The following is a 12,674-nucleotide window of genomic DNA, read 5'->3' on the forward strand; positions in this document are numbered from 1 at the left end:
TGAAAGAGATTGTGGGTTGCGATAAGGGCAGGGAGAGATCACACACCAATTACTTCCATCGGCAAAACAGACTCAGTTTGGGAAATTAACATACTTTATTATGAGTTAATAGAGCAAGATAGTGAAAAACAAAATATCTAAAACTACCCCACCCACCCCTTCTTCGAAGGCTCAACTTTACTCCTGATTTTTCTGCCTACCCCAGCAGCACAGGGGAATGGCGAATGGGGGGCTCAGCTATTTTCTCCTCTTCCTAAATATATTTTTTCCTCTTCCTAAATGCATTATCCCAGAAGCACTAAAGAAGCACATTGGGGAGCTCAGCTTTGGGTAGCAGCAGGTTGGTCTTGAAACTTGTTGGACATGAGGGAAGATTTTGGTGTCCTGCCATCAAAGACCCCTTTGCACCCCCACCTCCCTCCTCTGCCAAAACCATGGCACATAAGCCCAAGACAATGAGATGAAGGAGTAAACACATATTCTGTTATTTATTGTGTCCACTGCTTCAAGTAGAAAGGGTCAGGGCTGGTCCTTAAATGCTAACAGAAACAAAGTAGACAGCAATATAATAAAAAGAGACAAACACAGGAGAGGAACGGAAGACTGGAGCTTTGAAGTGTTACCTCCATTTTGTGTAGCTTGGAGGGTTTGGTTTGGCTGGTTTTTTTAATTGGTGTAATCAAATAAGGCCTACCAGAGAAATTGGAATGAATAGTAACAACTTTGAAAGATTTAGGAGCTGTGATTTGTGGGATTGAATCCTAATTTATGGAAAGACATATGGAGAGAACAGCATTGACTATTAATAGGTTATTCTTCTTTTCTAGTTAGAGTATATGAGTTAGAGTTCTTTTCTAGTTAGAGTATATCTATGATTCAGTATAAAAGACATCAGTAAATAACAACCATCTTTTGTGTTGTCAATGACAGTATTTTGAGATCTCTTTTTTTTAGTGAGTGAATGAGACACGAGTAAAATGCAAGATTACAAAGGTAAGCATTGGGAAATGTGCTTAGCTGGGAGGAAATATCAAGAGCTGGGAAGAAAGGAAAGCACTGGGAAGAAATCTGTTGGCACTGAGGTATTTGACTTTCTTACTTCCAAAACCAGCAGTAACTCAGGCATTGAATACTAGGTTGAAATCAAATTAGTAGCTGTGAGAATAAGAGACAGTAAAACATAACAATTTATTTCATTCCTTCCTCTCAAAGGTTCTCTGGTTTTGAAAATATGCCAATCCAGGTGTTTAGATAATTCATAAAGTAGGTGGATCCATCAGATATGTTCATATAGTGTCTGTACTATATGTCTTGTCTATATGCATATTTAAGGACAGATAAATCAGCAAATTTATTAGCTTGTTAATCTAATCGAAAGCCCTGTGGAGAAGACTTGCCTATTCCTAGGCACAGTGTGAAGTGAATTTTCACACTTCTGTAGAATTATATTTTCTGTGCAGTCTGGTATTTTGGCAGTCCTTGTTTGTTTCAGATAAGAAGAAGCTTATGTGTATATTATTCCTGTTTATGTGTACATGGTGTTAAGTGAGCAATTATGGATACATCTGCATATGTCATAATGCACCTGAAAAACAGCAGAGCTGAACATGTCATGACCTTGCTGCTGACATGCTCTAGTCTCACTTTCTTCTCTTTCCTCCTTTGCTTTTGTAAAAGAATGGTGTTTGGATCTGTACAATTAGATGACACCACTTGTTCCGTCCTGCCACTTTCAGGGGCATGAAGTCACTCTGCACCTCTACTTCCACTCTCAGGTACTCAGGGTCTCTCTGCAGTTCCTTCTAGGGCCATGCTTTGAGCTGCTGTCTCTGCATGATGTGGTCACTTCTGCTCTTTGTGCTTTTCAATACGGAAGGTTTGTCTCTCCACAGGTGTTCTCCTGGTCAACGATGAAGCACATTACTGCAATGATGCAATTCTTCGTAATTGTGATGTAGCAAACAGTTGGTATTAGAAGAGTTTCAAAGAGACATTTTGGGGAAAAAAAATAAGCCATCTTACCAAAAAAAAAAAAAAAAAAAAAAAAAAAAAAACCACCCACAAAACAAAACAAAAAAAAACCTAAAAAAAGCTAATGCTTGACTGTAAGCTTCTGCAAAATGCTAGAATTGCCCCCCAATGCCTCTTTATGCTTCTGCAGCACGGTTGTAACTATGGTGACACTTTCTTTCTTAGTAATATTAGTCTAGTGCTTCCTAAAGTCTGAGCAGAATATTAAATCAGATCGGATTAAATTGGGTTCCCTTGATAGAGCAGAAGATTGCTTAAACCTTTCTAATTTGTGACCTATGATTGTGCTCAGTTAAATGTGATATTAAGGTCAAGGTCTAACATAAAGTCACAGAGTACACCACAAATTCATTACTACATTTTAATTCATGTAGTGACACATCTAAGAACATGCTTCTTTACCTTTGACCCGCAGTTGTAAAGGAAATCCATCTGTTCTTACTAGGTTATGCAAACCCCTGGAGACTAGATTGCCAGGACTGTTAAGGATAAAGAAGGTCACAATAAGGAGACATCTGTATGAATACTCTGTCATTAATATTCTCCTTCATAACGAATGCCCTCAGAAATACAAGGACCACAATCAACAATGTCTCATGACAACTTTCAGAGAGAGGACACATTGAGGGGTATTTATAATGTCCATTCCACTTTGGAGTCTTGCTTGGGTGCAATTAAGTGGACCACTTAAATTTCCTCTGCAGTTCATAGCAACAGGTACCGTCAAGGCAGTGATTCACCACCAGTTAGATGCTGAGGAGGCAATACAAAAACTGTCTTTGTTCTGAAAAACAATGTGTGTCAGCAACATGAAATGGGCACTGAGCAGCAAGACAAAAACTGAAGGAGAAAAGAAAGTACTAAATTAGTATAGTGACAATTAGAAAGTATTTTATGGTAAGAAGTTCTGTCCATGTTCTTTTTATGTACACCACTTTTATTTGGCTTATTCTCTACATGAGTATTTTCAAAAGTTAAAAAAGGGAAGTTTTACTTTCTTTGCAGTAGTTATTCAGCTGGTACAAATGTTATGTATTTGGTGGTATCTTGTTCTTAGCACTGTCAACCTCCTGTCAATCTTCATATTTGCAAAAAAGAAAACACCCCACTGTGCTGAATGTGACAGCATTGTAATGTCAGAGGACCAAGAGACAGGTGATGGTTTATGATAGAAATAAATCTTTTATGAGAGCAAAGTTGGGAGAATTGCCTGCTTTTGTACGGAATATATTGCTGCACAGCTATCACTGACAATCGTTTCGTAAGGTAAGGGTTTTATTGTGTCTAATCATGTATTGAGTCACTGGGGGGAAAAAGGAGAAGGTATATGCCTCTTTGTATGTATATAATATGTAATATATATGTGTATATAGATATGCTCCTATCTTCATATTTGAAAATAATTAAACTCATTTAATGATCCTTAAACTGACTCCCACCTTTATGGTACAATTCTGATCACTACACAACATGCAAGCGTGCTTCTGTGAAACAGGAAAAGGTGCTTTCTGGAAAAAGACTTTAATTTGAATTGAAGGACTTGGAGTTAAACTGTCTTTTTTGGTATACAGTGGGATGTTGCATTTTTGGGGTTCCTTTAATATGTTGCCTGTAACTAGGTCACAGAATCATTTCAAGTGTTTTTTTCTGAATCTGTATAAGAGTTCTATTCTCCCAGAAAGCCACACATCCTACAGCCAGGTAAAATCATCTGAAGAATTTTATTATGAGATTTCATGTTCAAAGTTATGTTATTCCACAATAAAAATAATTGTTAAGAATCACATAAAGCACGCAAACCTCTGGGTTTTTTTGTTGTTGTTGTTGAAAAAGCCTGGATGTGTGTGAAAATTTCTGTTTCAGAAAGCCAGAATGTCATAACAAATCTAGCAAATAGAGTTGCAATTCTAGTTTCCCTCCAGCTGCTTATCTAAATATTGTACAGTACTTTTGTCATTCATTTGCTATCCTGACCACACCTGAAATTATGATTACAAACCCCATACATTTTTTTCTCTTTAAAATAAGAACCGTTTAAGTTAAAATGAGTACTCAAGGGAGTAAGTTCCACAGATATACAGCCTTGAGAAGAAAAACAAAGTTCTTTTTCATCTCCTCCAAATTTTTATGCAGTTCTATGCTACCCTTTCCCCTTCTTACACCAATGGTATTTTTCCTTTTTTGTATTGCAGTTGCTTATTTGACCAGCACAACTTCTCAGAGCTCTATTTGGTTATGCCTTGACTATGGATTCATGGTAAGGGTCAGCACACAGTCATGAGACCCAAAGGGCAGACAGTGTCTTTGTTAGCAAGGTAATCACATAGCAGGTAAGTTGTTTAGCTTGATAGCTGCTACATGATACAGCACTGGGTTTTGAGGTCCATGCTGGAGCCTGGACAGAGATCTGTGAAGTGAATGAAAAATGCAGGTGTTTAGTTTTATACTGGAAAATAAAAACAAAACCAAAACTAAAAACAAACCAAACCAAACAACAACAACAAAACCCCAAAACATTCTCATTGATACCTCAAAGCATTCATACCTCTTGAGTGAAGATCTGTGCCAAAATCCTGAAGAAATGCCTCACGGTTCTGTTCAGCTGCATAAGGGCAGTGGTTAGGATGCTTCAGTGAACCAAAAGACTTGACTGCCTTGCATGTGACATCTGTTTTAGTCTCATGGCACTAAGTTGCAGTGCTGGAAGAAAAAGAATACATTGACAGGCAAATACTTGGGAAGGATCCCAGTCCAGCCTGATCACAGTTGAACTTAGTGTCCAGTTAATTCCATCTACCAGTCCTGGAAAGTGAAACATATTATTTCATACACTCGTTTGCCAAATAATTCCCGCTAGTAAAACCATAGACTCTGTAGGATTCAGAGTGGGGGTGTTTCTTTTGTGAAGTGGCCAAGTTGTGTTTCCTATCTATAGTGTTTGAGCTGAAACCTCAAATTTTCTCTTTTTGCACATGTTTTCAGAGACATCTTTCTGCCTCATTTTTTTAATTAAAGGTATGATTATTAATTAGAAAAGTCAGAGGAAGGAGCAGGAAGAAATGGATTTCTCAACCCAAACAAATTCCCTCATTCACATTTTTTTTACCACTCTGTTTATTTGCATGTGGTTTTTCACACTTTTTTTAAAACCCTCTGAGTCCCATCTGGCAAGCAGCACAAAGTGTCTCTTCCCAAAACTCCCACTCTAGGAATGCTGTGTGGTGCCAAAGCACAGGATGTGTTAATGTGAAGGCCAGAGCTAGCCTGCTCTGCTGTCAGTTCATCGCCTGCCAAGCCTTGCTCTCCACAGCACAGACACAGGCAGTGGACAAAACCCAACAGACATAGCTCAGATCAGTAGTAAAAGCTTTGAGAGCTATCCAAATGGTCCAAATGCTCATCCAAGTGACCAGGCATTTGAACAGATTCACAGCAGTGTTCATGAGCCTGCTCCAACAGCTCGCTGTAAGTTGTGTAGGCTTCAGATCTTTCCCTTTCCACAAATTCCCTTCCTTCCTCCCTTTTGCTAGAACTACTGCTTCTTCTATTTGTTCACCTGTGCAGCCTGGGGTCTCCTCTGCTCTCACGAGGGAGAGGATTGTTAGCGTAGGAAAACATATAACCACACGAAGGCGATCATATGCGGTTCTTTATTCCAGCGCGCGGGGACACAGGGGTGATGATACACCCAAATCTGATGTCCAAAGGATACAGAGTCGATTCGTGACTTTTATAGTTTAAATTATACACATGTTAACTAACCCCCACCCCTAGATACTGATTATCCTATTCCTTAGTTACTATCTTAAATCATACCTACGCTTCTACCCTGATCCACACTTGATTTGGTTAAAACAATAGCATGGAGCTGTTTACAGAAGCTGACGCTTGTTCCAAACTAGCTGCGTCAAGTTCCAGTTGTACGTTCTCTACTTTCCTCCCCCTACACATTACTCAATCCAGAAATTATATTTTTTAACCCTCCACCAACATTCCCCCCTTTGAAAGTATTTTCACTCTAATATACTAAGTGTAAATGCTTTCACTTAATACAGTCCATTAGGCTTCAGAGTTCATACTGGATGTTCATCTTCAAATCCTCTGTTGTCATAGGCTTTGTCCGGGATGTTGTTGCGGATTGAAGGTGCTGGGTTCCGTGCCAATGCCTTCATTATGGTCCTGTTCCAAGATGCCTTTTTCTGTATCTCTCTCTTCAGGATTCTGTAAACTAACCAAATTACTAAAAATATAATCAGTAAAATTATCAGATTTTCAAGGATAGACTTTATCCATGAACTCACATTCCATCCTAATCCTTCAAAGATTTTACCCAACCAGCTAGTAGCTAAATCCTTTTGTTCCTTTTGTGCCTCATGCTCTATTTGTTTTAACTGACTGATGTCATGTTCTACATCTGCAGTTACATTTGGGATGTGGATGCAGCAATGGTCGATTTGTCCCTTTAAATATCCACACACTCCGTGTTCTTTCAAAAGTAACATATCTAAAGCCAAACGATTTTGCAAGGTCATTTTGGTGGTGGCCTGTAATTGCACATTGAGTTCCCTAAATCCCTCTCGTGTGATTCTTGCTAATCTGTCTACCTGACCTGTGAGTCTATATAGCATTTCTCTATTTCGATAATTTGCAATGGGACTAAACAAGGATTCTAGGGCCTACCCAATCTTTACTCCACTAGAGGGTTCCTTCCAAGTGTCATCTGGGTTCTTGTCTTCTGAGACGTCTCGCTTTGCTTTTATTTGCAAGGCTTCACTGCTCCTGTTAAATGGGGATTTCTTCCAAATTGGACATAAAGTGGGAAGGCCCAGGGTGATTTCTCTTACCTCCCCGTCCATAGGCAAGTGTGTTGTCCATGTGCCATCACTCATTGCCCATACAAATGGTCCTGGACTTCGAATTGTACTCCTGCTACATCCTACTATAATCTTAGAATCTATTTTGCCTTGTTTGTGTTTAATTTTCCTGCAGGCACAACCAATTCGTAAGGCTATTGCCAATGGTGACCACTGTTTCATTTCTAGATTGTCAGAGGTGCAATCATAAATTTTCTTACATACCCACCAACTTACCTTATTTGCCTCCTTCTGACTGCTAGTATCAGTATTCGTCACTGTGGGATCTGTCTCATTTTCAGAGTCTTTCCATTTAATGCACCAGGGTGTGCTTTCCATATATTGGAATTTCTGGAGGATGCTCACAGACCATGCACTGTCCCAAGGTTCCAGTCCTTTCCAATCCTCCTCTTCACATTTCCACACCACAACACTTTCTGTAGCTTTGTCCCTGATCTTTTGATAGTGTAGAAACCAACATTGCCATTTTGCAAGGTCTTGGTCCTTAACCCACCACTCTATGATTTGTCCCAATTTGCCATTACTAAGAATGCACTCTGACTTTCTCATGGGTTGCATACAGGAATCCTCTGTTATCTTCCAGTATTCTCTGACCACCACCCTTGACTCTGGTACTTGTTTACAGTTAATTGTTTTGTTCCTTCCTATTTCAGGTAATTTTGACGTTATTATTCCCCAGCTTACTGGGTCCCCTGCTGCCTTTGGTATTGGCAGACAGGCCGTTATTCTGCTGGTATTATGCATTTTGGCAAAGTCTCTGACCAATCCAATCATTACATTCTCAGCCCGAATTTCATTAGAAATTTCTATTACTTGTGTTTTTGCCTGTATCTCTCTCTTCATTCTAGAATGAAGAGTTGTTAGTTGACCCTTCTGTATCCCATATCCTAAAGTAACAGCAATCCCTACTGGTGACATTAGTATCCATGAAATTAACATTACCCACAGGAAGAGCATGAGCACAGTTACCAATACCATTTGAACAGTTACAGACGTTTCAGCCTCAGCTTTGTTGGTCCAAAAGTTTCTACAGCCCACGACTGGACTCCACGAGGGACCTTCTTCACACGCGTGTAGTGTATCCAGGGTTCCACTCCAGCCACTTTGACTGCTGTAAAGGTGGTTAGCAGTACCTGATGGGGACTAGTCCACTTCTCTTTTAGTGGTTCTTCGTTCCAGGTTTTGATGTATACCTCATCTCCTGGTTCGATATTGTGGACTGGATTCTCCAGGGCCAGTGGTCGGTTCCACACGAGAACACTTCGAAGCCGAGCTAGAGTTTTCCCGAGGGACAGAACATAATTATACACATCTTGTTTCCCTGTGACATGAACATTTGGATTGGGGTTAGGAGATTCATATGGTTTCCCATACAATATTTCATAAGGACTAACTGACATCCCACTCCTAGGCTTTATCCGAACCCTCAGCAATGCGATCGGCAAAGCCTGTGGCCACTGCAGTTTGGCTTCCTGGCATATTTTACTGATCTGCCTCTTCAGTGTCTGGTTCATTCTTTCTACTTGCCCACTTGACTGGGGTCTCCATGGTGTGTGGAGGTCCCAAGATAATCCCAATAACTTGCTTACCTCTTGTACCACCGTGGCTATGAAGTGTGGGCCTCTGTCTGATGATATCCCTAGGGGCACCCCAAACCTGGGAATGATTTCCTGTAATAACCACTTAACTGTTTCCTTTGCTTGGTTTGTGCGACAGGGAAGGGCTTCTGGCCATCCAGAAAACGTGTCAACCCCTACTAACAGGTATTTGTATCCCCGAGTTTTTGGCAGTTCTGCAAAATCCACTTGCCAATAGTCTCCTGGTTCTATTCCTATCCGAATTCTGCCTAACTGTGCCTGTCGTCTAGCTACGGGATTGTTTTTCAGACAGATTTCACATTTAGACATTACTGACTTGGCCATTGTTTGCATCCGTACTGAGATTAGGTATTGTCTTAACCACTTTACCAACGCCTCTGCACCCCAGTGACACTCATTATGTTTTACCTGTAAAATTTCTCTCATTACCAAAGGAGGTACCACTATTTGCCCTTGTGCGGTTACATACCACCCTTCTGCGTTCTTCTGTGCCTTCAGCAGTTGTGCTAGTCTGTCATCTTCGATTGTATAGTTTGGCTTTGGAGGCAAATTAAATTGAGAGATATTAAGTCTTGATGGTATCAACGCCATTGTTTTCTGCACCTCTCGCGCTACCTGACGGGCTGCCCAATCTGCTTTTCGATTTCCTTCACAAATTTTGGAGTTGCCTGATTGATGTGCCTTGCAGTGCATGATTGCTACTTGTTCAGGTTTTTGTACTGCATCTATCAATTGTAGGACTGCATCTTGATGTTAAATATTTGTCTCTTGGGAGGACAGCAGTCCTCTTTCTTTCTATAAAGCTCCGTGTACATGCACTACTCCGAAGCCATATTTGGAGTCAGCCCAAATATTCACTGTCTTCCCTTCACTCAGCTCGAGTGCTCTGGTTAATGCGATTAGTTCTGCCCTTTGTGCAGACGTGTTAGGTGGTAGTGATTTTGCCTCTATTACCACATCAATTGTAGTTACCGCATATCCCGCGTATCTGGCTCCGTTCTCCATGAAGCTGCTTCCATCTGTAAAGAGTTCCCACTCTGGTTGCTCCAGGGGGACATCCTTCAGATCTGTTCTTGCTGAATAAGTGTGCTCGATGACTTCTAGACAGTCATGCTCTAATGGACCTTCCTCAGCTGTGGCACCTAGAAATAGAGCTGGATTCAAGAGGTTAGTTGTTTTTAGTGCAACATCATCCTGCTCAGTCAGGGTTACCTGAAACTTCATCATGCGGCTTGGAGAGAGCCAATGGCCCCCCTTTTGTTCCAGGACTGTAGTTACCATGTGTGGCACATAGACATCTATGTGTCTTCCCATTGTGAGCTTCCTGGCTTCCTGTATCAGCAGCACGGTAGCTGCCACTGCCCGCAGACATGAAGGCCATCCGGCACTTACGTTGTCGAGTTGTTTGGAAAAGTAACCCACCGGCCTTTTCCAGCTTCCCAGTCGTTGGGTCAGGACTCCCAGTGCCAGTCGCTGCCTTTCATGCACGTACAGCTGAAAGTCTTTAGACAGATCAGGTAACCCCAAAGCAGGAGCAGTTGTCAGTGCTTCCTTTAACTTCTGGAAGGCCTCTTTCTGTGGTTTTCCCCAGGTGAACGGCTGCGTCTTCTGAGCCTCGTACAAGGGTTTTGCAATCAGTCCATAGTCCATGATCCACAGGCGACACCACCCTGTCATTCCGAGGAAGATCCGCAGCTCGTGTAGATTCTGGGGCTCTGGAATAGCACAGATAGCTTGAATACGATTAGTACCCAGTTTTCTCTGCCCTTGTGAGATTTCACATCCCAGGTAAATCACAGTCTGTTGGGCAATTTGTGCTTTTTCTCTGGATACCTTATACCCTCCCATTCCTAATGAATTTAAGATCTCAATGGTTACCTTTATGCAGGTCATTTCTTCCTCTGTTGCAATCAAAATGTCATCTACATACTGGAGTAATAAATATTGGTCTCTTGGTACTTGCCCTTCTCTGGTCCAGATTTCCAGTTCTTTTGCCAGTTGACTTCCAAAGAGAGTGGGGGACCCCTTGTACCTCATTGGTAATCGAGTCCAGGTGAGCTGAGTTTTTCTTCCACTTTCTGGATGTTCCCACTCAAAGGCAAATAGTTTCCTACTTTCTTGGTCAAGGGGTATACAGAAGAAAGCATCTTTTAAGTCAATTACAGTAAACCATTTATATATCTCTTTTACGGACGCTAACAATGTATAGGGATTGGCAACCACTGGATGAATGTCTTTTGTTATTTCATTTATACCTCTTAAATCTTGTACAAGTCTATACTCACCATTGGGTTTCTTCACTGGGAAAATTGGGGTGTTGTATTCCGATTTACATTCCTCTAGAATTCGATATTTTAAAAATTTATCAATGGTCTTTGCTATTCCCTGTCGTGCTTCTGGTTTTATAGGGTATTGTTTAATTCGTACAGCCTTTGCTCCTTCTTTTAACTCTACATGTACCGGTTGTGCCAATTTAGATTTTCCAGGTACATCTGTTTCCCAGACAGAGGGAATTACTGCATCTTCTACTTCTTTAGGAATATTAGAAATAGGCTTTTCTTTTATCATCAAAATCTTTCCTGTCTTAGACTCCAGAATTTTCATTACGAGTTCACCATTCTCAAAAGTAATTACTGCCTCCAGTGCTACCAGTAGATCGCGCCCTAAGAGTGGAGTTGGGCAGTCTGGCATGTATAAGAATTCATGGGTCAAGATCTTATCTTCAAAGCTCAATTCTAGGGGTTGCAAGAATGGCCGTACCTCCTCCTTCCCTGTGGCTCCAATGACTGCTGCTGACTTGTTCCCGATTTGCCCCTCAAGATAATTTAGTACAGAATGTGTGGCCCCCGTGTCAATGAGAAAATCTACGTCTTTTCCTTTTAAATGCAAAGTCACCATGGGCTCCCTTGATCCTGGCTCTCTCATGTAAAACCATGACCCTGGCTACACTATCCAGCTGATGCTCACTACTTTGATTAAACATACTGTCTAACTGAGGCTGACCATTCTGGCTAAACCGGTTTGGACACTCCCTTTTCCAGTGTCCCTCCATCCGACAATATGCACACTGATTCAGACCTAATCTACCATGACTAGAACCTCTGCCAAAGCTACCTCTATTAACGCCACGACCACCTCTACCACGTCCCCGCCCCTGTCTCTGTAAGACTGCCAAAAGGCTTTGCCCCTGTTTCTTGACAATTTCTCTGTCCCTGTTATTATAAACTTTCCAGGCAACCTCTAGGAGTTTATCCAAGTTTCTTAACTCTTCACCTTCCAGTTTCTGTAGCTTTTTCCTAATATCTTCCTGTGCCTGACCCAGAAAAATAAAGGCAAGCTGAGTTCTTCCTTGCTCACTGTCTACTTGAAGATCAATATATCTTCTAGCTGCTTCCTTAAGTCTTTCTAGAAAGGCTGTGGGAGATTCTTTCTTTTCCTGTCGAATTTCATACAACTTAGACCAGTTCATACTCTTAGGTATTGCCTGTTGAACACCAACTGAAATCCACTCCTGATATCTCTTTAGCCTTAACATATCCACTCCAGAGGGGTCATTAGCATCCCACTCTGGGTCTGCAGTGGGAAAATTATAATCCAGTGTCCCTGTCACCAAACCATTTCGTATGTCTTCTCTAGCTCTTTCTCTTGCTGCTCGAAGAACCATATCTCTCTCTGTCTCATCCATCAGAGTGTCTAATATGACATGAATATCTTCCCAATCAGGGTTCTGAGTTTTCATTATCATCTTAACCACACCAGCTACCTTATCTGGGTTTTCTCTATACGTTCCGGCTGATTGTTTCCATATAACTAAATCAGCAGGTGAAAAGGGTACTTTTACAAAGACACGTCCATTAGTTCCCACCCCTTGCCTTAGTGGTGCAATAATCGTTCTCTTTTGTTTGCCTGATTTTAATATACCCTTTCCTGCCTGAGGCCACTCCAGGGCCAGTTTTCCTCGTGTTCGGTGAGCTACTGGGGCGTCTAGTTCATTTGCTTCACTGTCACTACTTTCCATTCTATCTGTCTTCTTCACATTCCCCCTTTGCTTCCGCCTCACAATCACATCCTGGACAGGTGAATCTGGGAGGGGGGGATACAGGGGGGCAGACGGGACAGAAGCTGGTGAAGGAGGTGTAGGTGGGAGCGGAGTGTACCCTTGAGCTGGTGT

This window comes from Prinia subflava, chromosome Z (assembly GCF_021018805.1).
Source record: "Prinia subflava isolate CZ2003 ecotype Zambia chromosome Z, Cam_Psub_1.2, whole genome shotgun sequence".
Taxonomy (NCBI): Eukaryota; Metazoa; Chordata; class Aves; order Passeriformes; family Cisticolidae; genus Prinia; species Prinia subflava.